The sequence below is a fragment of the Xiphophorus couchianus genome, chromosome 14, assembly GCF_001444195.1.
Source record: "Xiphophorus couchianus chromosome 14, X_couchianus-1.0, whole genome shotgun sequence".
Lineage (NCBI taxonomy): Eukaryota > Metazoa > Chordata > Actinopteri > Cyprinodontiformes > Poeciliidae > Xiphophorus > Xiphophorus couchianus.
Window position 1 is genome coordinate 24,216,828 of NC_040241.1, and position 25,047 is coordinate 24,241,874.

General features: G+C 38.7%; 1 long non-coding RNA gene across 2 annotated transcripts; it reads right to left on the bottom strand.

Moving 5' to 3' along the window:
- Positions 1-519: 519 nt before the first annotated feature.
- LOC114157068 (uncharacterized) lies at positions 520-4,645 on the bottom strand. Of its 2 annotated transcripts, XR_003598086.1 has the most exons (3): positions 2,771-2,948; positions 2,559-2,673; positions 520-2,461 (listed from the first exon to the last, which is right to left on the bottom strand). It is a non-coding gene; the product is annotated as an uncharacterized LOC114157068 (long non-coding RNA). The 2 variants fall into 2 exon arrangements; XR_003598085.1 differs by lacking the exons at positions 2,559-2,673; positions 2,771-2,948 and adding an exon at positions 3,078-4,645.
- Between the last annotated feature and the right edge of the window lie 20,402 nt (positions 4,646-25,047).

The following is a 25,047-nucleotide window of genomic DNA, read 5'->3' on the forward strand; positions in this document are numbered from 1 at the left end:
TACGGAGGAGACGGACTCCGTTAGCAAATGGATAACATGACTTTCTTGGCTGGACTCCAACTTGGCCTTTGACCTAGTGAAGCCGATCCCTTGGTCGACAGGAATCGATGTTTTTAAATCCCTGAGAAAAACACTGACCTGCATCTACTGACTGAACGTTGACTTATGTAGCAATTTAATGTATAAAACAGTTTCATTTATCTTCTAAAAACATTTACATAATAAACATACGATTTTCTAGATTTTGATTTATTTTTGCAGTCAGACTGTCTGAAACTAGACATTTACTTACATTTGTTCACTCACAGTAAACCAAACATTTTCTGCTTCACGTCATTTATTTCTATTTTCTAAACACCAGAATAATCAGAAAATTGCTTGACTTTTTTTTCAAATTCAGAAATTTGCAGACACCTATTGTTATGTCAAGGTTTTGTAGCAGCTGTTTTCTCAACATCTGAGTTAAATTGAAACATGTTGCACAATAATGAATCAAGTAATGAATCTGTTTTTTTTTAATGAGGACGATTGTTAAACAAGACATGAGAGCAACAACGAGCATCTCCATTAATTAACAGCCGAATTCTCTTTGACATGATTCAAAATAAATATTTACAACCTGAAACAAATTATTCCACCTCTGCTCACTTCTAGCACACAGACAGTTATAGCAGCATTTTTCTGTAAGTGCTGCTAGCTTATTCTACTAATAAATATTCGATTGATTTCAAACAGGTCTTTAGTTAAAAACTAACTTTTGGTTTTCTGTAATTTTTCTCTCCACAGTTTCGACGCCTGGCATTCTGATTGGCTGCGGTTGCTTCCTGGAGGAGGACATTGGCTGACATGATGCTGCCACCACCCAACCGTTCTCCCTCTCCGTTTCACTTCCACGAACATGGAAAGTTCTCCTGATCGTTGACCTGTTGTTGTGTCTCTGCTCTGTCTTCTCTCAGCTCCAGTCGGTCCTGGCAGACGGCTGCTGGTACTGAGCCCGGTTCTGGTTCTGCTGGAGGTTTCTTCCTGGTAGAGGGGAGTTCTTCTTCTCTACTGTCGCTACATGCATGCTCTGTATGAGGGATTGCTGTAGAGTCCACAACTCAACCCAAGCGATTTGCTGTCGCCCCCTGCTGGTCAGATGGAGTGAATGCTGTAAATGATGACTCCATACAATCTGCTGGGTTTTATTTGGTACAAACTTTTTAAACTGCTTTTTAATTAACTGAACCTAAGAAACTGAAAACTTTTATCAATCGTAATTTCACTAAATTGAAATGACTTTTCGTAAAATGCCTCGACAACGACACTGTTGTGAATTAACATTATAATTATAAGCTTTTGATGTCTACTTTTGGGGTTTTGAAATCTACTTTTGGGGGTTTTGAATGTTTTGGTATCTACTTTTGGGGTTTTGAACTTTCTTGTATTGTTTGTTGTGGGGTTTTTTTATTGTTTATTGGTGGGGCCCATTTGTTAGTTTGAAAGTTTAATTTTATATATTGCCAATTCACAACAAATGTCGTCTCAATGCACTTTGAAATAAATTTAGTTCAATCACATGTACTCCAATTGCTAGTACAATGATCTCAGTTAATTATTAAAGTAGTTTAAAAAGTTTGTACCAAATAAAACCCAGCAGATTGTATGGAGTCATCATTTACAGCATTCACTCCATCTGACCAGCAGGGGGCGACAGCAAATCGCTTGTGTTGAGTTGTGGACTCTACAGCAGTCCCTCATACAGAGCGTGCATGTAGCGACAGTAGAGAAGAAGAACTCCCCTCTACCAGGAAGAAACCTCCAGCAGAACCAGAACCGGGCTCAGTACCAGCAGCCGTCTGCCAGGACCGACTGGAGCTGAGAGAAGACAGAGCAGAGACACAACAACAGGTCAACGATCAGGAGAACTTTCCATGTTCGTGGAAGTGAAACAGAGAGGGAGAACGGTTGGGTGGTGGCAGCATCATGTCAGCCAATGTCCTCCTCCAGGAAGCAACCGCAGCCAATCAGAACGCCAGGCCAGGTGTTGAAACTGTGGAGAGAAAAACAGAAAACAAAAACAGTTGAAATAAAATGACAAACAGCAGCATAAACACAGACAGATCACAATAAAACAGTATAAGCCTTTCATAATCAATGCCATAACCATGGTAACGCCAAATGATGCAAACATTCTCAAAAATCAACAAACATTTGTTCTAACATTTAACACTGAAATTGGAAGACATTTTAAATATCTAAAATAAACAGAGCAAATAAAATTAATTATGAAGTCTCTAAACAAAATTGTCCAAAGAAAAAAAAATTAAATAAAAAGGCTGCCAAAGTACCAGACCCAGTTTTTGGTTGAAAGAAAAAAAGTTTTGGTAAATGTTTTAAGTTCAGCCATTTTCCTTTGTCAGTCGATGGGGGCGATGAAGGGCGAAATCATAGACAGAAACAAGATGATCCAAGAGGATTCCTGAAGGACAACAGGACAGGTGCAGGTTTAAGGTCAAACTCTTTAACTCAGAAATCACTTTTCAAAAACTTAAAAGATCTCTGAAATAATAAAATACCTGCAGCATTTCTTGAAAACTTCTGAACCAGATGGCAGGGTCACTGAGGTCATCCATCAGCGGTGGGGGCGATGAAGGCCTTTTCCGTCATTGGGGCAATAATCCAGGAGGGTTCCTGAAGGACAACAGGACAGGTACAGGTTTGACCCTTTAACTCAATGAATAATCACTTCTCAAAATCTCACACTTGTAAATATCAATCAGAAAAATACCTGCTTCATTTCTTGAGGAAGACTACAGAGTCCGATGGTAGGGTCATTAAGGTCATCCCATCAGCAGGGGATGACCGGTGCGATGAGGGCCTTTTCCGTCGTCGTGGCGATGAGGGCCTTTTCCGTCGGTCGATGGGGGTCCATTGAAGGGCGAAATCCGACACGAAAAACCAGATGATCCAGGAGGATTCGTGAAGGACAACAGGACAGGAAGACAACAAGACGGCTGCAAGTTTAAGGTCAAACTCTTTAACAACTCAGAAATCACTTTTCAAAAACTTAAAAGCTCTCTGAAATAATAAAATACCTGCAGCATTTCTTGAAAACTTCTGAGCCCGGTGGCAGGGTCACTGAGGTCATCCATCAGCGGTGGGGGCGATGAAGGCCTTTTTCGTCGGTCATTGTTGGGAGCAGTCAAGGAGTGGCTGGGTCACTTGAGTCGTTGGTCTCGTCAGTTTTGGTCGTCACTGAAATGTTATTTATATTGGTACCTTCTTAGTAAATTTTACAATGGATTCCATACACATATTTGACTGAAGGATCCAAGTTTGGTTAGTTTTCACACCTTTACCTGTCGGTCGGATTCTTTTTCACACAAACCCTACCGAAGGGCAACACTAACCCTTTACCCGTCGGTCGGGTTCTTTTTCACACAAACCTGACCAAAGGGCAACGCTAACCCTTTACCCGTGAGTCAAATTAGTTTCACACAAACCCAACCAAGCCCTTACCCTTCAGTCGGGCTCGCTTTCATACCTTTACCCTTTTGAAACCAAGGTCAGAGCTACCCTTCAAATAGCCTACCGTGCTTTTCTTGTGTGGAGCATCGTGCATGGAATGAATCAATCCCGTAGTTGTCCTCATTTGATACCAAATTCCTTGAACTCTTCCTATGATATCATAGCCTTAAGGAGTGGCTACTGGAAGTACCATACCACATTTCTTGCCGTTGGATTCCCACTCCCATCTTTCACAGTCCAAAGTCATCTGGTGTCTTCAGAGTTGTCTTTCCATCTCAACAAAATTTGTTGATTGGCTTCTATGTCTTCCCAGTCCATATACCATGTGGTGATGACCAGGCCTTAAATTCTCAACCATGAGCTAAAACTATCATCCACCACCACAGACACTGAGGATGCATGTGGTGACAGTGATGAGACAAAAATTCCCCTTTACAGAAAGACTTCCCAAAAAGAAACATTTCCTTTTAACAGGAAGTTGTACCAAAAAAAAACTGCAGTTATCATACAATGATTAAAAGTTATGTAAGCTGAAGCTGAGACTCATACTAAAGATGTATGCTGTGACAGTGTTTAGGAAAAACTTCCCTTTAACAGGAAGACTTTCCAAAATAAGGTCAACACTTCACCAATTTAAATTTATTACGTTACAGTAAGCTTAGGCAACACCTCATAATGAACATGCATGTAGTGACAGTAGAAAGGAAAAACTTCCCTTTAACATGAAGACTTTCCAAAAAATAAAAACCGGTTATCAAACATAAGTTAAAAATTATGAAAGCTTAAGCAATGTCTCATGTTGAGGATACATGTAGTGAAAAACTTCCCTTTAACAGAAAGATTTCCAAAACATTAACACTGCACCAATTACGTAAATTCATTATAAATAAGCTTAAGCAATGTCTCCTACTGATGACCCACGTGGTAACAAAAACGGAAAAACTTCCCTTTAACAGGAAGATTTTCCAAAATAAGGTCAACACTAGACCAATGATCTAAATTAGTTAAAAGTTAAGCTAAAGCAATGATTTGTACTGAATATCAATCTGGTGACAGTGGAGAGGAGAGGAAGGATTCACTTTAACAGGAAGACTTTAAATAAAAAATAAAAATAACACTGCACCAATTATTTAAATTCATTAACAGTTAAGTAAGCTAAAGCAAGGCCTCTTACTGAAGATGAAGTGGTGACTGTGGAGAGGAAAAGCTTCCCTTTAACAGGAAGATTAAAAAAAAAAATACTGCACCAATTATTTAAATTCATTAAAAGTTAAGTAAGCTAAATCAATGCCTCATATTTAGGATGCATGTAGTGACAGTGGAGAGGACAAACTTCCCTTTAACAGGAAGAACCCTCCAGCAGAACCAGAAGTTGGTTCTGTATGAAAGGCCATCTGTCACGACCCCCCGGGGATTTGAAAGGACAGAATAAAGAGAGAGACAGAAATGAAAGAGCTGCTCCAAGAGTGTTGCTATAGGAGAAAATAGAGTTAGTTGTAGTAGAAGCTCCTTTGGTGGTTTTATCTATGAGAAAAAATAAAGTTATTTGCAACAAAAGGTTCGCCAGTTGCTTAATCTAGGAGAGAAAATGGGTTAAAACAAACTGAAGGACAGGTCCCAGTCGATCCTCTTCAGAAGGAAAACATGGAGTTCAGCTGAAAACCTGAGAATAAAAGATGGTGGATTACAGTGTGAACATTACCTCTGTGACCTCTGACCTGCAGCTCCAGCAGATCCCTCCGTCTTCGTCCAGAAGAAATGAAGTCTCATGATGAAATGCACGACGCCGCGCCTTGTTTCGGCGCAAAAATTATCCGGTTTTCACGTTTAAATTGAACGTAAATTAAATTTGTTTGAGTTATTGAATTATTAAAGTATGGACCCTACATTTCAACCTAAATGTTAAGTAGGTACAAAAAATTAAAAAAAATATGTATGTTGAAATAGATAGACCTCATGGTCACCCAAAAACATATTTGATATTCATTGGAAAGATAAATATTATCCTAATGCAGTTATACTAATAACAGCCTCATTATATTGGTACTAATAAGTAGGTATGTTATCAAGGTTTATTAGTAATATTTACAAAGCCCAAGCTGAATCACTTCCTACAGCATCTAAACTGTAATTGCCAAGTCTTTGGCAGCCATCTTTCTTTCTCATCACAACTGACTTTAAGCCAGGAACTTCAGATTGTAAATATATGATTCTAGTTACACCTAAACCTGAACAGGTCACAAGATCCATAATCGATCATCTGCTAGCTCCAGATGCCATTATATCCCCTCAGATGCTTCAGCTGAGAGGCCTTGGTCTGGTCTCTGCCAGGTGCTGCTCTGTTTAGACACAAAAAAATGGCTTCACTAACGTCATCGGTGGAAAAAGACAAATAACTTAGAATGAAGCTTCTGAAAAATAACTTACCGAATAACCAACGCAGCGATTTCAAACATGGCGCTCCCGCGGCCTCCTTGCACCACTGCGGCCTGCTAGTAGGTCAAGTACAAGGAACCAAACTGGGCCTCGATGAACAATGACAGGATGTCAATCGGACCACAGAGGTTTCAGAGGTTTCAGCCACCAGGCTGGGCGTCCACTCGGATTCCGCGTCTCAGTAAATATCATTTAATCCAGGTCCCAACGTCCATGAGTATCAGACCGACAGCTTCGTGTCTCCGTGCAGCCGCAGCTGGTCGCGTCTTTAATTAAAAGGTCACGTAGAAGCTGCGTCATGGTTTTATCCAGTATGGCGCATGCGCCTCACGCTCATTAATAACAAAAATGGCGCCATTCGCCGCTATGGCCAGATTTAACATTTTCCAGTCCAAACACAAAGTAAAACTAAAGCTGTAAAACCCGCCCACTACAAAGAAACAGTCCAAATCTAAACCTCTAATGAAACTCATGTTAATAGCATTATATGTTTTATTCATAATCTCTTATATATCTTTATAATAATTTCAAAAAATATATTCTAAAAATATATTTAGAAATTTTGCTGTAGAGAAACAGCAAAATGTGATATTTATTTTTTATAATGTAGGACTGAATAACTTTTTTTAAATTTTCAAAATGTACATTTTTCTACCACAGTGTTTCCAAGCCCTGGTCCTCAAGGCACATTGTCCGACATGTTTTAGAGGTTTCCCTGCTTTAATGTCCTGATTCAACTGACTGCAGCTCAACAAACGCCTGTTAATCAGTCATCAATTGAAATCAGCTGATCTGAAGCAAGGAAATCCCTAAAACCTGCAGGGCGGCGAGTCTGGAGGTCAGGACGCCCCCTGGTGGATTTAAATAATCCCTTCACTCCTTTCAGAGCCTTTGTTGTGCACAAAACAAGTTTATCTGTTTCTCCACATGCAGCATTGTTTAACGTGCTGTCCTTGATTAAATACATTTGAATTGAACTGAATTTCCAATGTGAGCCCCATTCTGTGTCCACATTGGAAATGAATCATGCATGCACAAAGCTGCTTATCAGGGTGTAAATATAAACGTAACATTTAGAAAATGTGACAGGAAACGTATTAAAGTACTTAAATTATTCCACAAAGTTAATTTATTGTTCCAAACATATTTAGAGTTTTATTTTATTTTATTTTATTTTTTTGGCACTATCTTAACTTGATAGGTTGGATGACAAATACAATAGCAACAAATATGGTAATTAATTATGACGTCATATTGAGGTTTCTAAGCCACTTCTCACACAGCCAATAGCAACTTTCCTTCCCGAGGTTTTGGTAGAGGTTGTTGGTTTGTTAGTTCGCCCATTTCAGCTCCACCTGCTGACCTCACACCTGGTTCAGTTTGTTTTCTTTACAAAAGTGGTTTTTATGTGGATTCATTGTACAGTTGGTAAAGTGATATGTTTCTCCTGTTTTACCTGAAAACCCAAAACCATGTAAGTATGTTATTATTGATTAGCTTGCCTATTTAAAGGAGTGTTACTGTGTTCTACTTCACATCATGTGTAGTGTAATTTACGTCAGTAGTGTCCAATGCGATGGATCCATAAGTATTAGAGAGAGGTTAAATGAAATAGTAAGAGAGTATACTGAAACAAAGAACCCAGAACTCACTTGTTTATTGATATTGCTTCAGTGAGGGCACAAAAATATATCTGATTCTCACTCATGTGCTATGGTTTGCAAATGCTCTTCTTCTAATCTATCTTTTCTAGTTCGTTGCGATTATTTTACACTTACACTCTCTGAACTGAGTACTATCCCTAAATGTTGCAACTGCATAACCTCACATTTAACAGCAAGAAATAGTTTAATAGTGTCTTTGGTTCAAAGATTTAACCCTCATAGAAGATCATTTATTTCCAAAAAGAACATCTTATCTTATATTTGATGCAGTGTTGATATTAAGGTGATATATTTATTTGACATTTGCCCCAGAGGGGGGTAGTTTTCCTGCCCTCTGCAGAAGGAGCAGAGGTAACACCAGACTGCTGGGCACCAAGAACCACATTGAAGACCAACCAATCAAACAAATATCATCTCCAAGATGATTTTGAATTACAGAGCTGATCAAGATGCTTGCGAACCTGACGGAAAGAGTTCCAGTGATTATGAGAACCGTATGGAAAGCTTTCTCCTTTGATTGGTCAGCCCTGACCCTGGCCTCGTCCCGTTTGCCAGGACCTGGACGGACCAGAGCGCTGAGAACAGACAGGCTGCAGAAAGCAAAAGCTACAGACATGAAGAACACCATCAGTCCATTGATAATGGAATAGGAAATATGGATATGTACAATCAGAATCATTATCAGAATGGAAATCAGCCAAACACATCCGATGGTGATGTTTCTGGCCCTGACGCCTGCTGAGCCTTTAAGACGCAGGTAGAAGATGGGATGGACGACGGCCAGGTAGCGCTCCATACAGGTGAGCAGGTGGAACAGAGTCTGTCCTGAAAAGAAAATGTTAAATATGCCGTCTCCTGCCAGCTGTATACCTGCGTTTTCAGTGACGGCACCAAGAAAGTAGAACAATGTCCCGACTATATTAAACATGTCGAGGAAAACCACGTTGTAGGTGAAGATGTCGATGTGGCTCCACGTTGTGAAAGGAGCCATGAAACCGTCTTTCCTCCATCGCTGGTAACCGACGGCGATGACGTAGAGGAAAAGAGGCAACAGGAGCACATAAACAACCAGGAGGCTTTCCATCACTGATAGTGTCTGAGGGGCAGTGCAGAACACCAGCAGAGGACGGAGGGACGAGTTGGACGAGTCAGAAGGCAGCAACATTTATATCGATGTCTGAAAATGAAAAGGAAAGAAACATTAACAGCTGAAAAAATAATCTCACCGCAAAACACAAAGTCCCACCAAGTAGTTTTGGTGTAGTTTCTAGTCCAGATATTTTAGTGCACATTAAATAAGACAAAACCTACTGAAACTTTATTGACAAGATATAGTTTTGTTTTAAGCAAATAATACCTTAATATTCATAAAAAAGTATTTGTTCCACTGGCAGATTATTTCACTTATAACAAAACATTTTCTCCTGTTATAAGTTAGTTTATCTGCCAATGGAAGAATTTTTTTTTTCAGTATTAAAGAATTATTTACTTAAAACAAGACTCTACATGTTACTGAAAGGTTTTGTCTTATTTTGCACTAGAAACTGGACCAAAATTATTGGTAAGATTTTGTGTTTTTGCAGTGCATTGGTAACTGATACATTAGGATCTCTCTAAAGACTTACGGTGCTTTGTAACATTTATTAATGTCAAATTTTAAGGAAAGTCTTACAATCCCAGAAATTAGCTTGGAGCCTCTTGAAAAGTCAGATTCCTGATTATTTGACTCGGGTGTTTTGAAGCGAAGACGTTCTGCTGGATCCCGTCTCTCCAGGACTGGAGATGAAGATCAGCGTCAGATCAGCGTTTGAATGGCTTAGTCAAAGTCTAGATCTAAATCAAATAGTGAATTTGTAAAAAAATATCTGATCTTTACTGGATCTCTGAATCTGTCTGAGAAAAACTGAGGATGGAAATTTGAGTTTGTTGAGTTTCTTCATGTGCAGAAGTGGTGGAAACGTGGCTGCAGTAAAATGTGGTTTTATTTAATCTGACAAAGACGTTTTATTCTGATCTGTATTGGTAAAAATATCTAAAAACATTTGTGTGCTCTGTTTTCTTCCACTAAATTTTATGAAACCAAAATGATAAAATATTAAAAGCTTTAATAGTTTTTAGATAACTGTGCTTAGGGGTTTTTCTTGTGTTTTTATGTTTTTCATTTTCATCACTTCTGTTTAAGGTAAACCTGCATCATTTATATCAGACAAATAAAATTAAACACAAGCTATTGCTGCAACACAACAAAAATAAATAAAAGCTAAGAAGCATTTTTAATCAAATTTAAATGAACAAGCTTCAGATTTGTTAAAAACGCACCTCGTCAGACGGATCTGGTTCTCGTCGTCTCCTCAGAGTTTCAGGCTCAAATAAAGTTTCTGTCCAACATTCATGGATTACTTGTTTGTGTCACAATGACAGAAGAAGGTTTTTGCATGTTTCACTCAGGCTCATGATTTACGTTTCCCTTTCAACGAGAAGGCAAACCTTTCTAAAGCAGGTCCTTCAATCACACCTCGTTTTTTAATCTCACAACCAGGAGCCATAATCCAAAAAATACAAACCATATGCAAAAATGCAGCTTGGTCTGGTATTAATGTTTTACATTTCAGGGAATTTTTTAAAATCTCCGTCTTGTCATAAAATTAAAACTGGACATAGACAGTAAATGTATGACGATACACAGTAAATAAATAATAAATAATCTGATCAAATATGTTAATGAGGTGATTCTGTTTAAAGAGACAAAATTATTTAAAATGATTAATAAAAGCTACATGAAGTGTCCAGAAAAAACACAGAGGAAAAAAAACATTTATAATAATACAAGAAACCAAAGAAAACGTCTTCATGAAAACAAATTCTGTCATAAGTTGGTTATAATTTCCAGACCCACAAGCAGAAAAAATAGTTTAGAGGGTTAATTTACAGAAAGTAAAATGTGAAAGAAAGTAAAGTTATATTTATTTTAAATAATTAAAAAAAAGAAAAATATTTCCATACTTTTTAATATGGAAATACTTCCATATTAAAAAAAAATTATATCTGTCCAGATTGTTTTGAAGTGATTGAATAAAACTTTAAACACCTTATGTGGAAAACAAAATGCGTAACTAAACACATTAATGAACAACTATTAAGCTTTAAAAATAAACATTACAAGGAAAGTTTGTTAAACAGCATAAAACGAACATATAAATGAAAGTTTATTAATTATTTTTGTAATTTTTTTAGACTAATGAATAAGAAATAAAGAAATGAAAAGAAACTGGGTTGTGACTCATTTCTTTTTTCAAGATAAAGGCAGAAATGCAAAACTAGTAAATGCAAATTCTTCATTTGTTTAACGTGGAGCGGATCTATGATGCATCATCTGTAAATGAAATGTTTCTGGTTATAATTGTTCCAGTATTCAAATGCTGCCTCTAGTAAATGTTTCTGCTTTAATGTGTTTGAAACTTTAATTTTTACATCGTGCAAAGATTGAAGCAAACATGCCGAACTCAATAAAAACTGAGAGACGGTTTCAGGTGCATTTTATTCTGACTGAAGGTGAGAAAGACGACACAATAGCAAATGGATTTTGCAAATTCTGCCAGATTTATAATCTATAATCCAAACAGACATGATGAATCCAAAGCAGACATGATGTTCTGTGGACAATAAGAGCTATCAAACAACAACACATTAGGATAAAAATAAATCCAACAACAAAGGATATTCCACCCATCACTCTGCTTATGTGAGATCAGGTAGCAGGAGTTTTGGCTTCAGGAGGGAATCCAACACGTATATTTCTCTATGTTTACTTTTTAACTTATTATGATATACGATATATAACGATCATCTGTTGGAGCCTTTGTCAGTTTTGCTCGTACAAATGAGTCAAAGTCTTCTGGAGAGAAATGTTGAGGGCACAAATGTAGATCCTCTGGAAGTTGTGTCCCACTCAGTGACCTCTTCTTTCTTTCATGTGGGAAATAATCCAGATTCATCTCACTTTTTATCACAGTGTGGCAATATCTAAAATTCAACCAGTCAAACTGGATGTGATAAACAACAACTCAGGTAAAGTTAGCCTCCCTGTGTTTACGCTGTAGACTCCAGTACCGAATGGACCGAAACATGTGAATAAATGGCAACTCCAAGGGTGAAAAATATAACAAAAGGTATACATTTTTGAAGTAAATATGAGTTTTGGCATATCATTTTTTTGTTAATAAGAAAATTACAACATATTTAGGCCAACATGTTCAACTAATCCTGGTTCACTTTAAGACGGTCTTTTTTCACAGATAATTGTTTTCTCTAAATAAATGACAAAAGAAAATTTAAACGTTTGCTTGTATATAGAGTAAAGAACAATGATGTCAGGATGACCTCATTGAAAAAAAACCCTCTAACTTCACGCTGTTTCATTTGGTTTGTGTCCACAGACTGTTAGTTTGCCAACCTTCTGCAGAAAGAGCAGCGGTAAAACCAGATAGGTGGGCAAAAGGAACAACACTGAAAAACACGCTAAGACACAGAACGTGTATCCGTACAGGACGGAAACTGTTTCTACTACAGAGATAATAAGACTGCTAATAAGCATCGGTAAAAGGGTTGCTGTGATCAGAGCCATTGTGTGGAGAGCTCTCTGCTTTGATTGGTTACTAAGCCTATTGTCCCCGCCCCTTTCTCCAGGCCCTGGACGAATCAAAGCCCAGAGAACAGATACACTGCAAAAACAGAAAGCCGCGGTGGTGAAGAACAGGAACACAGAAGACAAAGTTAGAAATGATACTCCCAACCACACACACAGAAACATCACACCAATGCAGCTCAGCCAAACACAACCAATGATGATGTTTCTAATCCTGACGCCTGCTGAGCCTCTCAGGCGCAGGTAGCAGATGGGATGAACCACAGCCAGGTAGCGCTCGATGCAGGTGAGGAGCTGAAGCAGCGGATGTCCAAGTGAGGAAACGACTATCATGCTGTATCCTACGATCAGTACCTCCAGCTGATCAGCATATACGCCAAAATATGTAAAATAGTTCCCTGAGACACCAAGGAGGTCCATGAACGCCACGTTGTAGGTCAGGATGTCGATGTGACTCGACGTCGCAAAAGGAGAGCTGAAAGGTTGCTTCCTCCACCGCTGGAAACCAACAACCAGGACATAAACCAGAAGAGGGATCATCAAGCTGAGGAGCGCTAAGATGGTTGGCATGAGGAAATTTATCAGTGGGAAGTTACAGCTCAGAGTATGGAGGGAAGAGTTGGCGGCCATCTTCACCTGGAAAACCAGACAAATGAACAACTGAGGAGAGGAAAACAGGGTAAAAGACAAAAGATGCCTTCAGAAATCAGTCCAATCAGCAGAGACTCATTACATCAATTATATGTTTGGTATTTTACAGTAAAATAAACAATTACCCAACAGGGGCTTCCTGAGGGGCTGCACTGTTTAGTAATATATTTTAAAGTATCACTACCGTACCAAGACAACAACTGAGTCCTTCACCAAACTTTACTTACTTCACCGAATGAACAAACAAGTTTGTACAAACAATGCACCAAATTCACAAACTCATCCACAGTTTCTGTTGTTTCAGGTTTTTTGTTTTTTAAATGTAGGTTTACAGATTTTGATTTGATTAAAAACACGAACCTGATCAGCAGGTTTTGGTTCCCAGTGTTTCTTCTTCTGCTGCTCTTCAGTAAATGGCTGACTGTGTCTGCTGGCGTCCGATGAAAACCTTTTACACCTGTTTGTGTTTCTGTGTCACAATGATGGACAAGTTTTTCAAATATTGTAAAACCAGCTCATGATTTAATGTCCCGCTGGGCTATAACTCAATGACCTCATACTGTAGGCTGTTAATTTTTCTTTGGTATTCCCTCACAATAATTATGTATTTACAGGTCAGTTCATGAGACATCTTGAATACTTACAGTCTTCCTGCTGTAATATAAAACTTTGAAAGGTTTTTACTTTAATATCTTAAGGTTTTATGTCTTTATCCTGGGGATACAAATGAAAAATAAACATTTGTGCAAAACACTGGAGGTAAAACAGATCGAATGGGTTTTTCATCTCTGCTCTAAAACATGAACATGATGGAAAGGTTCTGTATGAAGGAAAGAAATAAAAAATGACATTAAACTGTTTGGACTGTTTTGAGTTATTCTTACAAGATAATACTGCCACCTGCTGGCAGTATTGGTTATGAACTTTTAATCTGACTGGTTAATTAAGGGCCAGTTTTCATGTGAAGTCACTAGTGGCGATTCTAACCCAGTTTTAGGGGAGCTTTAGCTTTAGCCCCCTAAAAGTGTTTCAGTATCCCTGAATCAGGTTGCCACCCTTATACATATCTATATATCTATATATATCTATATATATATATATATATATATATATATATATATATATATGGTATATATACGGTATATATGTATATATATATGAGAAATCACACAGTTTGTCTACATAATTCTAAAACTGTATTAGAGATAAACTGGCTTGTTCTTTGAAAAGTGTAGATTTTCTAAACTTAGAAGTATTTTCTTCAGTCCTACATTGTAACATATAAATTCAAGACTAAATACTAAATTATACTAAAACTATATTGGGAATAAAATAAACATTGCCAATACAAAGAAAATTTGCTTAACAGCATAAAACAAACATATGAATGAAAGTTTATTAATTATTTTTGTAATTTTTGTAGACTAATGAATAAGAAATAAAGAAATGAAAAGAAACTGGGTTGTGACTCATTTCTTTTTTCAAGATAAAGGCAGAAATGCAAAACTAGTAAATGCAAATTCTTCATTTGTTTAACGTGGAGCGGATCTATGATGCATCATCTGTAAATGAAATGTTTCTGGTTATAATTGTTCCAGTATTCAAATGCTGCCTCTAGTAAATGTTTCTGCTTTAATGTGTTTGAAACTTTAATTTTTACATCGTGCAAAGATTGAAGCAAACATGCAGAACTCAATAAAAACTGAGAGACGGTTTCAGGTGCATTTTATTCTGACTGAAGGTGAGAAAGACGACATGGAAATGAGATGTTTTTAATATAAATTAGATTTATTAGTTAAATATAATATTTGGTTGGCGTGGAGCTCAGAGTTGGTCCCTTTACAAGGTTTTACTCTGTTCTCATTATTTTTTATCATTTAAAAGTAATTCTAAAATATTTTAACTGATTATTTAAACAAATTTTTAAACTGGAGTTAATTAGAATACACTGTTGTTATTCTAGTATTTTTATTATCTATTCTTTGAAAATAATGTGATCATCTAACATCCATCCATCCATCCATCCATCCATCCATCCATCTAAATGTGACATTTGAAATATTTCATGTTTCCAAATTTCACATTTTTTTGGCAGACATTTCCTCCGTTTTTCATATTTTTGCCAGATCATGTTTGACTTCATTCTGCGATGAGTTTAATGCTGAATCTGACTTTGTGTCCACAGATCTGCAGCTTTTCCATCCTCTGCAGAAACAGCAGAGGTATCACCATGGTGCTGGGGTAAACGAACAGCAGCGAAGACCAGGCAACAGCGCAGAAAACGTATCCAAACGGTTCCAACAGCACCATTAGTAAGGTGGTGATCAAACCATTGATGAATCTCAGTGACAGAGTTCCTGTTATGAGGATCATGGTTTGGAAAGCTCTGCGCTTTGATTGGTCAGCGCCGTCCCTTTTCCCGCCCGCCTGGCCTGGCCCTGGACGCCGCAGCGCGCAGAGAACAGAAAGGCTGCAGAAGAAGAAGGCTGCAGCTGTGAAGGACATCAGCACAAAGGAGATGGAAGCAAATAAAGCAACGATCCACAAAGTGGTAGCCATGACTACAAAGCAGACCAGCCAGACACATCCGATGGTGACGTTTCTGATGGAGGCGCCCGCCGGTCCCCTCAGGCGCAGGTAGAAGATGGGATGGACTACAGCCAGGTAGCGCTCGATGCAGGTCAGGACGTGAATCAGCGTGTGACCCGTTGAGGAGAAGCCGAACACCGAGCATCCTGCGGTCCAAAGCTTGGAGTTTTGAAAGGTGCTGCCAAAGAACATGAGGGCGATCGCTGCGATACCAAGCAGGTCCAACAGAGCCACGTTGTAGGTGAAGACGTCGATGTGGCTGGTTCCTCCGGAGCGCTGGCTCCTCCACCGCTGGTAGCCCACCGACAGGATGAAGACCACAACGGGAACAAAAGACAAGCTCATGATGGTGAGGCTCAGCTGGATAGAAAAGACCTCAGAGCACAAATAACCGAAGGGGGAGGAAGAGTTGGCCGCCATCTCAACTTCTGCACCCTGAGAAGAAAAGAAAACCAAAGCTGTTAGTCGTCACTGAAGCTTTTTAAAACCAAATTGTTTCTTATTTGTGTTGGTTTCCCGGTCAAATAAAGGGTCTGGTGTTTGAACACAGCCTGCATGTTGTGTGGCTTCAAGGATTCAGGGGCCAAACTGAACACACACCTCTCTGCTTCAGTTCAGTCCAGATGTTTCTCTGCTCCAACGTCCAGATGGTCACCAGGTTCTGCACAGGTACACTGAAAAAAGAAACAGTTCAACCAACTTAAATGAATTGCTTCCGTTGGTAACAAGGAATTCAATTAACTTCAACTTAATTTATGAAGTTGGTTTAACTTGATAAATGTAAGTCAGTTTTCTTCAAATCATTTAGTTTCCTTCAAATAGAGAAGTAAACCAATAAAGGATCTTTAAGCTCAGGCGGCCATTATTTGGGAGAGTTAGACAGGAAATGGAGCAAAGGTCATCAGGCTGGAATCGAACCTGCAGCACTGAGGATTAATCTCTCCTTGTGTTTATAGTTTTCTAGCCCTGCTCCACCTCAGCGACCCGGTCGGTACCGGACCTGTCCCAGGTGAAGCTTGGGTCACGACATCACAGCACTGAACTTAATTGTTTCAAGTAAAGTAAAATGTTCCTTTAAGTTCAAATGTGTCAAACTTTTAAGTTAATTCATCACAATAACATAATTTGTCATCAGTAAACAGAAAGAATTAAGTGAGATTAAAATAAAAAAAGTCCCAGAACCCAGAAATCATCCAAACATCCAAGCATTGGCTAATGTTACTATAACAGGGAAATTAAAGTTACTTTTCATAGTAAAGGTAACTTCCTAAAGTAAAGTTGTTCCTCAAGCAGCTGCTGTTGGTGTAAAAACACAAACCTGATCAGATGTTTGGTTCTGGTGTTGATTCTTCAGCTGCTCTTGAATAAATGAGCTTCTTCTTTCCTGTTCAGTATCAACCTGTTCTAGTGCTGATTTGTATGTCTGTCGCTCATAATCAATAAGCATTATTTTGAATATTTCAACAATAAGCCATGATTAATGCCACTCTGTGCCATAAATCAATCTGATGACCTCTTCTCTATGCAGCTGTCAGTTACTGGTAAGTTAGTTTGACTTGTTTAAAGTTTACTAAAATATCTGCACCCGAAACTAGACCGGATATTAAATGGGTTTTTGCATATTAACAAATTACAAATACGATAAACTTAATGATCCAGGATAGATTGGTGGGTGGATGTTTAAAGCTTTCAGTTCAATTATTTGATGTAATATTGCTTTCAAATCCTTTAGATTTCCAACAAGTTCAGCTAATAACTCTAAAAATGTCCAAGTGAAGGAATATCAGGACAAAACACAGAAATCATGAGCAATGCTGTTAAATTAAAAACATTTTTGGTGTAACAGTGGATGTGAATGTGTCAGGAGAACCAGAGATCTCAAGTTGCTTCTGTGGTAGAAAAACATCAATATGTGACTTTAAGAACAGTTGAATTTTTCAAATTAAAAGCTTGTGCTTTCTTTTTATGAAATGAGTTTGTTTTTCATTTTATGTGCAAAATGTACTTTTTTACCCATAAAAAACATTAAGTTTACATCATAAAGATTTCAAAAGATCTAATATTACATTCCAGTTTGAAAGCAGCTGTTCATAAAGGAAAATATGTTTTTCAAAATAATTACAATGCAAGATTTAATTTAATGAACAATTTTAATAAATTACAGTATATTTTCTCTATTAACACCCAAACAGCAACACACTGCACATCCTCCCACAACCTTAAGTCTTTGTAATTTCTACATCCATCTTAAATATTAAATCATTTAATTAAATAAAAATACATTAGTATATCCAGTCCAGTGGCTTTGATGCATATAATTCAGCATTTAAATAAGAAAATAATTTTGTTATTGCTAATAAACGTGTGATTTTCATATATTTTTAGTGCAAAATGTCAGTTTAATTTGATTTAACACAAAATTAACACACTGATGCTTTCATAACTTTATTTATTCCTAAGATTCCTGACAAATTTCATCACATTGTTGTATATCTGCCTGTGTTTTCAATGAAGAACAAAAATGCAGAGTAAAAACACCATAAAGTTTCTATATGTGCCTAAAATTCCTGATCACCATTGATTATTAGAAACACAATATTTCCAGAGCCAGAGAGGAGCGATGAGTTGGAAGAAGAGTTACTGGACATCTCAGTTCACATCAGCGACTGAGGATGAAGAGGAACGACGATGAACCGCTGAAAAAACCACAGAAAGTGTCAGACATGTTAGTTTTCTATCTAAAGGCAACCAACTGTATCCATTTTAGTCTGTAACAAACCGGCCAAGCTTTGATTTACTGAATGACAAACTTGGATGGCCCAAAACAATGTGGCTTTAGTTATTCAAATTTCACTTTACAGACTTCAAATGTGTCAAAAACACAAACCTTATAAACTTTGTTTGGTCCCAACGCTCCTTCCTCAGCTCCTCTTCACTAACCGACTGCTTCCTGCTGGAGTCCAGTCCAAAGTAGTGTTTATGTTAATGTGTCACAATGATTGTGAAGGGATTTTTGAATATTCCATAAGAAATCCTTGATGAACAGCTGCTGTGGGTCATAATTCAATTAGAAAACCAGTCACAACAACAAATGGATTTTGCAAATTCTGTCACATTTATAATCTATAATAAAAAGCAGACATGATGAATCCAAAGCAGACATGATGTTCTGTGGACAATAAGAGCTATCAAACAACATTAGGATAAAAATAAATCCAACAACAAAGGATATTCCACCCATCACTCTGCTTATGTGAGATCAGGTAGCAGGAGTTTTGGCTTCAGGAGGGAATCCAACACGTATATTTCTCTATGTTTACTTTTTAACTTATTATGATATACGATATATAACGATCATCTGTTGGAGCCTTTGTCAGTTTTGCTCGTACAAATGAGTCAAAGTCTTCTGGAGAGAAATGTTGAGGGCACAAATGTAGATCCTCTGGAAGTTGTGTCCCACTCAGTGACCTCTTCTTTCTTTCATGTGGGAAATAATCCAGATTCATCTCACTTTTTATCACAGTGTGGCAATATCTAAAATTCAACCAGTCAAACTGGATGTGATAAACAACAACTCAGGTAAAGTTAGCCTCCCTGTGTTTACGCTGTAGACTCCAGTACCGAATGGACCGAAACATGTGAATAAATGGCAACTCCAAGGGTGAAAAATATAACAAAAGGTATACATTTTTGAAGTAAATATGAGTTTTGGCATATCATTTTTTTGTTAATAAGAAAATTACAACATATTTAGGCCAACATGTTCAACTAATCCTGGTTCACTTTAAGACGGTCTTTTTTCACAGATAATTGTTTTCTCTAAATAAATGACAAAAGAAAATTTAAACGTTTGCTTGTATATAGAGTAAAGAACAATGATGTCAGGATGACCTCATTGAAAAAAACCCCTCTAACTTCACGCTGTTTCATTTGGTTTGTGTCCACAGACTGTTAGTTTGCCAACCCTCTGCAGAAAGAGCAGCGGTAAAACCAGATAGGTGGGCAAAAGGAACAACACTGAAAAACTCCCTAAGACACAGAACGTGAACTCGTACGGGATGGAAACTATTTGTACTACAGAGATAATAAGACTGCTAATAAGCATCAGTGATAGGGTTGCTGTGATCAGAGCCATTGTGTGGAGAGCTCTCTGCTTTGATTGGTTACTAAGCCTATTGTCCCCGCCCCTTTCTCCAGGCCCTGGACGAATCAAAGCCCAGAGAACAGATACACTGCAAAAACAGAAAGCCACGGTGGTGAAGAACAGGAACACAGAAGACAAAGTTAGAAATGATACTCCCAACCACACACACAGAAACATCACACCAATGCAGCTCAGCCAAACACAACCAATGATGATGTTTCTAATCCTGACGCCTGCTGAGCCTCTCAGGCGCAGGTAGCAGATGGGATGAACCACAGCCAGGTAGCGCTCGATGCAGGTGAGGAGCTGAAGCAGCGGATGTCCAATTGTGTAAACGGATAAAATGCTGTATCCTACGATCAGTACCTCCAGCTGATCAGCATATACGCCAAAATATGTAAAATAGTTCCCTGAGACACCAAGGAGGTCCATGAACGCCACGTTGTAGGTCAGGATGTCGATGTGACTCGACGTCGCAAAAGGAGAGCTGAAAGGTTGCTTCCTCCACCGCTGGAAACCAACAACCAGGACATAAACCAGAAGAGGGATCATCAAGCTGAGGAGCGCTAAGATGGTTGGCATGAGGAAATTTATCAGTGGGAAGTTACAGCTCAGAGTATGGAGGGAAGAGTTGGCGGCCATCTTCACCTGGAAAACCAGACAAATGAACAACTGAGGAGAGGAAAACAGGGTAAAAGACAAAAGATGCCTTCAGAAATCAGTCCAATCAGCAGAGACTCATTACATCAATTATATGTTTGGTATTTTACAGTAAAATAAACAATTACCCAACAGGGGCTTCCTGAGGGGCTGCACTGTTTAGTAATATATTTTAAAGTATCACTACCGTACCAAGACAACAACTGAGTCCTTCACCAAACTTTACTTACTTCACCGAATGAACAAACAAGTTTGTACAAAAAATGCACCAAATTCACAAACTCATCCACAGTTTCTGTTGTTTCAGGTTTTTTGTTTTTTAAATGTAGGTTTACAGATTTTGATTTGATTAAAAACACGAACCTGATCAGCAGGTTTTGGTTCCCAGTGTTTCTTCTTCTGCTGCTCTTCAGTAAATGGCTGACTGTGTCTGCTGGCGTCCGATGAAAACCTTTTACACCTGTTTGTGTTTCTGTGTCACAATGATGGACAAGTTTTTCAAATATTGTAAAACCAGCTCATGATTTAATGTCCCGCTGGGCTATAACTCAATGACCTCATACTGTAGGCTGTTAATTTTTCTTTGGTATTCCCTCACAATAATTATGTATTTACAGGTCAGTTCATGAGACATCTTGAATACTTACAGTCTTCCTGCTGTAATATAAAACTTTGAAAGGTTTTTACTTTAATATCTTAAGGTTTTATGTCTTTATCCTGGGGATACAAATAAAAAATAAACATTTGTGCAAAACACTGGAGGTAAAACAGATCGAATGGGTTTTTCATCTCTGCTCTAAAACATGAACATGACGGAAAGGTTCTGTATGAAGGAAAGAAATAAAAAATGACATTAAACTGTTTGGACTGTTTGAGTTATTCCTACAAGATAATACTGCCACCTGCTGGCAGTGTGGGTTATGAACTTTTAATCTGACTGGTTAATTAAGGGCCAGTTTTCATGTGAAGTCACTAGTGGCGATTCTAACCCAGTTTTAGGGGAGCTTTAGCTTTAGCCCCCTAAAAGTGTTTCAGTATCCCTGAATCAGGGTGCCACCCTTATACACTAGTCTAACACTAGTTAGCTTATATTCTAATTTCTTCAAAGTAGCAACCTTTTGCTGTGATTACTGCTTTGCACACACTCTGCATTTTCTTGATGAGCTTCAAGAGGTAGTCACCTGAAATGGTTTTCACTTCACAGGTGTGCCCTGTCAGGTTAGTGAGTGGGATTTATTGCCTTATAAATAGTCATGAAAATAAAGAAAACCCATTTAATTAGAAGGTGTGTCCAAACTTTTGGTCTGTATATATATATAATATTCCCTTCTCACCCACCGTGGGTGGTTCTTATCCTCTGAGCTCGGGTCCTCTACCAGAGGCCTGGGAGCTTGAGGGTTCTGCGCAGTATCTTGGCTGTGCCAAGGACTGCACATTTCTGGACTGAGATGTCTGATGTTGTTCCTGGGATCTGTTGTAGCCATTGGTCCAGTTTGGGGGTGACTGCCCCGAGGGCCCCGATGACCACAGACACCACTGTGGTCTTCACCTTCCAGGCCCTCTCCAGTTCCTCCCTGAGGCCCTGGTATTTCTCTAGTTTCTCGTGCTCCTTTTTCCTGATGTTGCAGTCGCTTGGTATTGCTACATCTACCACAACGGCTTTCCTCTGTTGTTTATCCACTACGACAATGTCTGGTTGGTTCGCCATTACCATTTTGTCTGTCTGGATCTGGAAGTCCCACAGGATCTTAGCTCTGGCGTTCTCCGTCACCTTTGGGGGTGTTTCCCACTTTGATCTCGGGGTTTCCAGTCCATATTCTGCACAGATGTTTCTGTACACTATGCCTGCAACTTGGTTATGTCGTTCCATGTACGCTTTCCCTGCCAGTATCTTGCACCCTGCTGTTATGTGCTGGACTGTCTCAGGGGCCTCCTTGCACAACCTACACCTTGGGTCTTGTCTGGTGTGGTAGATCTGGGCCTCTATTGCTCTGGTGTTTAGGGCCTGTTCCTGGGCGGCCAGGATGAGGGCCTCTGTGCTGTCCTTGAGTCCAGCTTTTTCCAGCCATTGGTAGGATTTACTGATATCAGCCACTTGGGTTATTTGCTGGTGGTACATCTCATGTAGGGGCTTGTCCTCCCATGATGGTATCTCTGGCACCTCAACCTCCGTTCCCTGTTGTCTGAGATATTCACTGAGCACATTGTCTGTTGAGGCTTTGTCCCTGATGTATTTATGGATCTTAGTTGTTTCGTCCTGTCCTCTAGTCTTAATATCCATGGCTTTTATCTCCTCCTTTGGCCAGCTAATTATTCCAGCAGGGTATCTGATTACTGGCAGGGCATAGCTGTTTATCGCACGGATTTTGTTCTTGCCATTGAGCTGGCTTCTCAGGACTTGCCTTATTCGTTGGAGGTATTTAGCTGTGGCTCCTTTCCTTGTGACCTCATCGAGGTTGCCATTTGCTTGTGGCATACCTAGGTACTTGTAACTATCCTCTATGTCTGCTATTGTTCCTTCTGGGAGTGAGACCCCTTCTGTGCGGATGACCTTCCCCCTCTTTGTGATCAGCCGACCACACTTCTCTAGTCCGAATGACATCCCAATGTCCGTGCTGTAGATCCTGGTGGTGTGGATCAGTGAGTCGATGTCTCGCTCACTCTTGGCATACAGTAGCGGGGACAGAGCATCTCCTTGGTATATGCCACATTTGATGGACACTTGTGCAAGTGGATTGTCCGCCCTTCAGTTAACCAGTTCAGTTGGTGGGTATCTTATAGCCAAGTGTCTCAAGGATCACTGATGTTGAGTTGTAGATCAGCTCATTGGTTTCTGTTATGGTCTCAATGCTGCATTCACATTCTCAATGATCTCTGATGGTACTTCACTCAGCCGTTGTAATTGGCGCCGAACTTAGTGTTGACTGGGGATGTCGAAGTAACCATTCCTTCACCAGTCTTTGCATGTAACCTCTCTGATTAGGGTTACTTGAGTAGTAGCATTCCAACAGATCCACATTTTCATCTCTCGCCCATTTCCGTCTTGTTCCAGTAGCCCATTTGTCATCAAGGTGCTCTGGTTCCCCAACACCTGACGCAGACCTTGCTTGGCCGGGCGACGTCTGAGCTGGCATGTTATGCATTTTTGTGTCTCTCATGGTATGAGGTAGGCAGTAGCTTGAAGGTTCTTGCCTAAGGACCCAGACTGGATTCGAACCCCGCCCTCTCGGGTGATATACCGATGCCTTATGCCTTATTTTTTTATATAAAACATTTTTTATATATATATAGATAGATATACAGTGATTTATATATACATCACTGTTTCTCTAAATTATTCTAAAACTATTGGGAATAAACTAGGAATAGTGCTATTCACCTGGCCTCCAATTTACAGGTTTTTATGCCTGTTTTTATTACATTATTTCAGACGTTTTAATATTTTGTGGTAAACTGTAAAGCAGTTCCTCTCCAGCTAAATCACTTTTAACAAAAGTGATTTTTATTTTCATCCCTACTTTATCTAGCACACTTCAGGTTCAGAGGGTGTTGGTCCCCATCTCCAGGGGTCAAAGGGCAAGAGGAAGGGTACACACTTTACAGGTCACCAATCGCTCACTTGGCTGATTTTTTTGTAAAATAATTTTTACTTAAGGGATTAGTTTTGGAAGGTCCTGATTTTATTTTCCACATAATAAAAATTTATTATGCTGAAAATAAAATGGTGACCATCCAAAAATAATGCCCTAAGTAATATTTTTACCAAAAGTGATTTTGGCTACAAAAAAATATAATCTGTTACTTATTATTTTTTCCTAAATACAGATCCTTTCTTCTTCTTCTACTTTAGGACCGCCTCTTCTTCTTCTGCTCCTGTGGCTCTGCGGTCGTTGCCATGGTGATGCCGGGCTCGGCCCCATCATGCTGTGGGTCTGTTTCATTATGAAGGATTATTTTAAAAATCTTCACCTCAACATCTAGAAGGTTCTGCAAATTTAAAAGATTTAATAATAAATCGATGAATCGATTCTTCATTATCAATCTGAGAACATTTCCAGCTTTCAGAACATTTTTCCTCTGAGATCCTGAAACTCCACCAGGCTGAGCATGAATGAAAGTGGGCGGAGCCATGATGGCGTGTGTGTGTGTGTGTGTGTGTGTGTGAGAGGTTTATCTCCACTGGTGTGTGGATGTGAGCTGAAGGAGCCATCCTCATGTATAGTAAGATAATATTCATCATTTATTATTCATAAATCTATTTTCTGGCATCATCGCCGAATTAAATTTAGCTTTTTTTATAATCCGACTAAATCTCTTTATAAATTTTATATTTTTAAAATAATTTTCATATTTCTAAAGGTTGTTTCCTCTTATTTAGAATAATGATGGGATTTTAATCACATTTCTCTTTCAGATTAAACAACTGTTAATCTGAGATTCTGAGTGACAACAGGTTGAAACCCTAATTCTCTAAATGTCCTCCACAATTCACCAACATGACACAACTGGAAGAGTTCACTACGTCAACAACAGGACACAAAGACTGAGAAAAATCCAGTGTTTGCATCATTATATCCCATATAAACATGCTTTGAATGTTTAAATTAGCTTCAGACAAATAAATACTCATAAAACTTTATAACTATCATAATTGTTGCTTTAGAGAAACAGAAACAAATATCCTGGTGTCCTGGACGTCCAGTCCTCTGCAGCTGATCATTTGCCTGCTGCAATTTACCGTGAAGAAC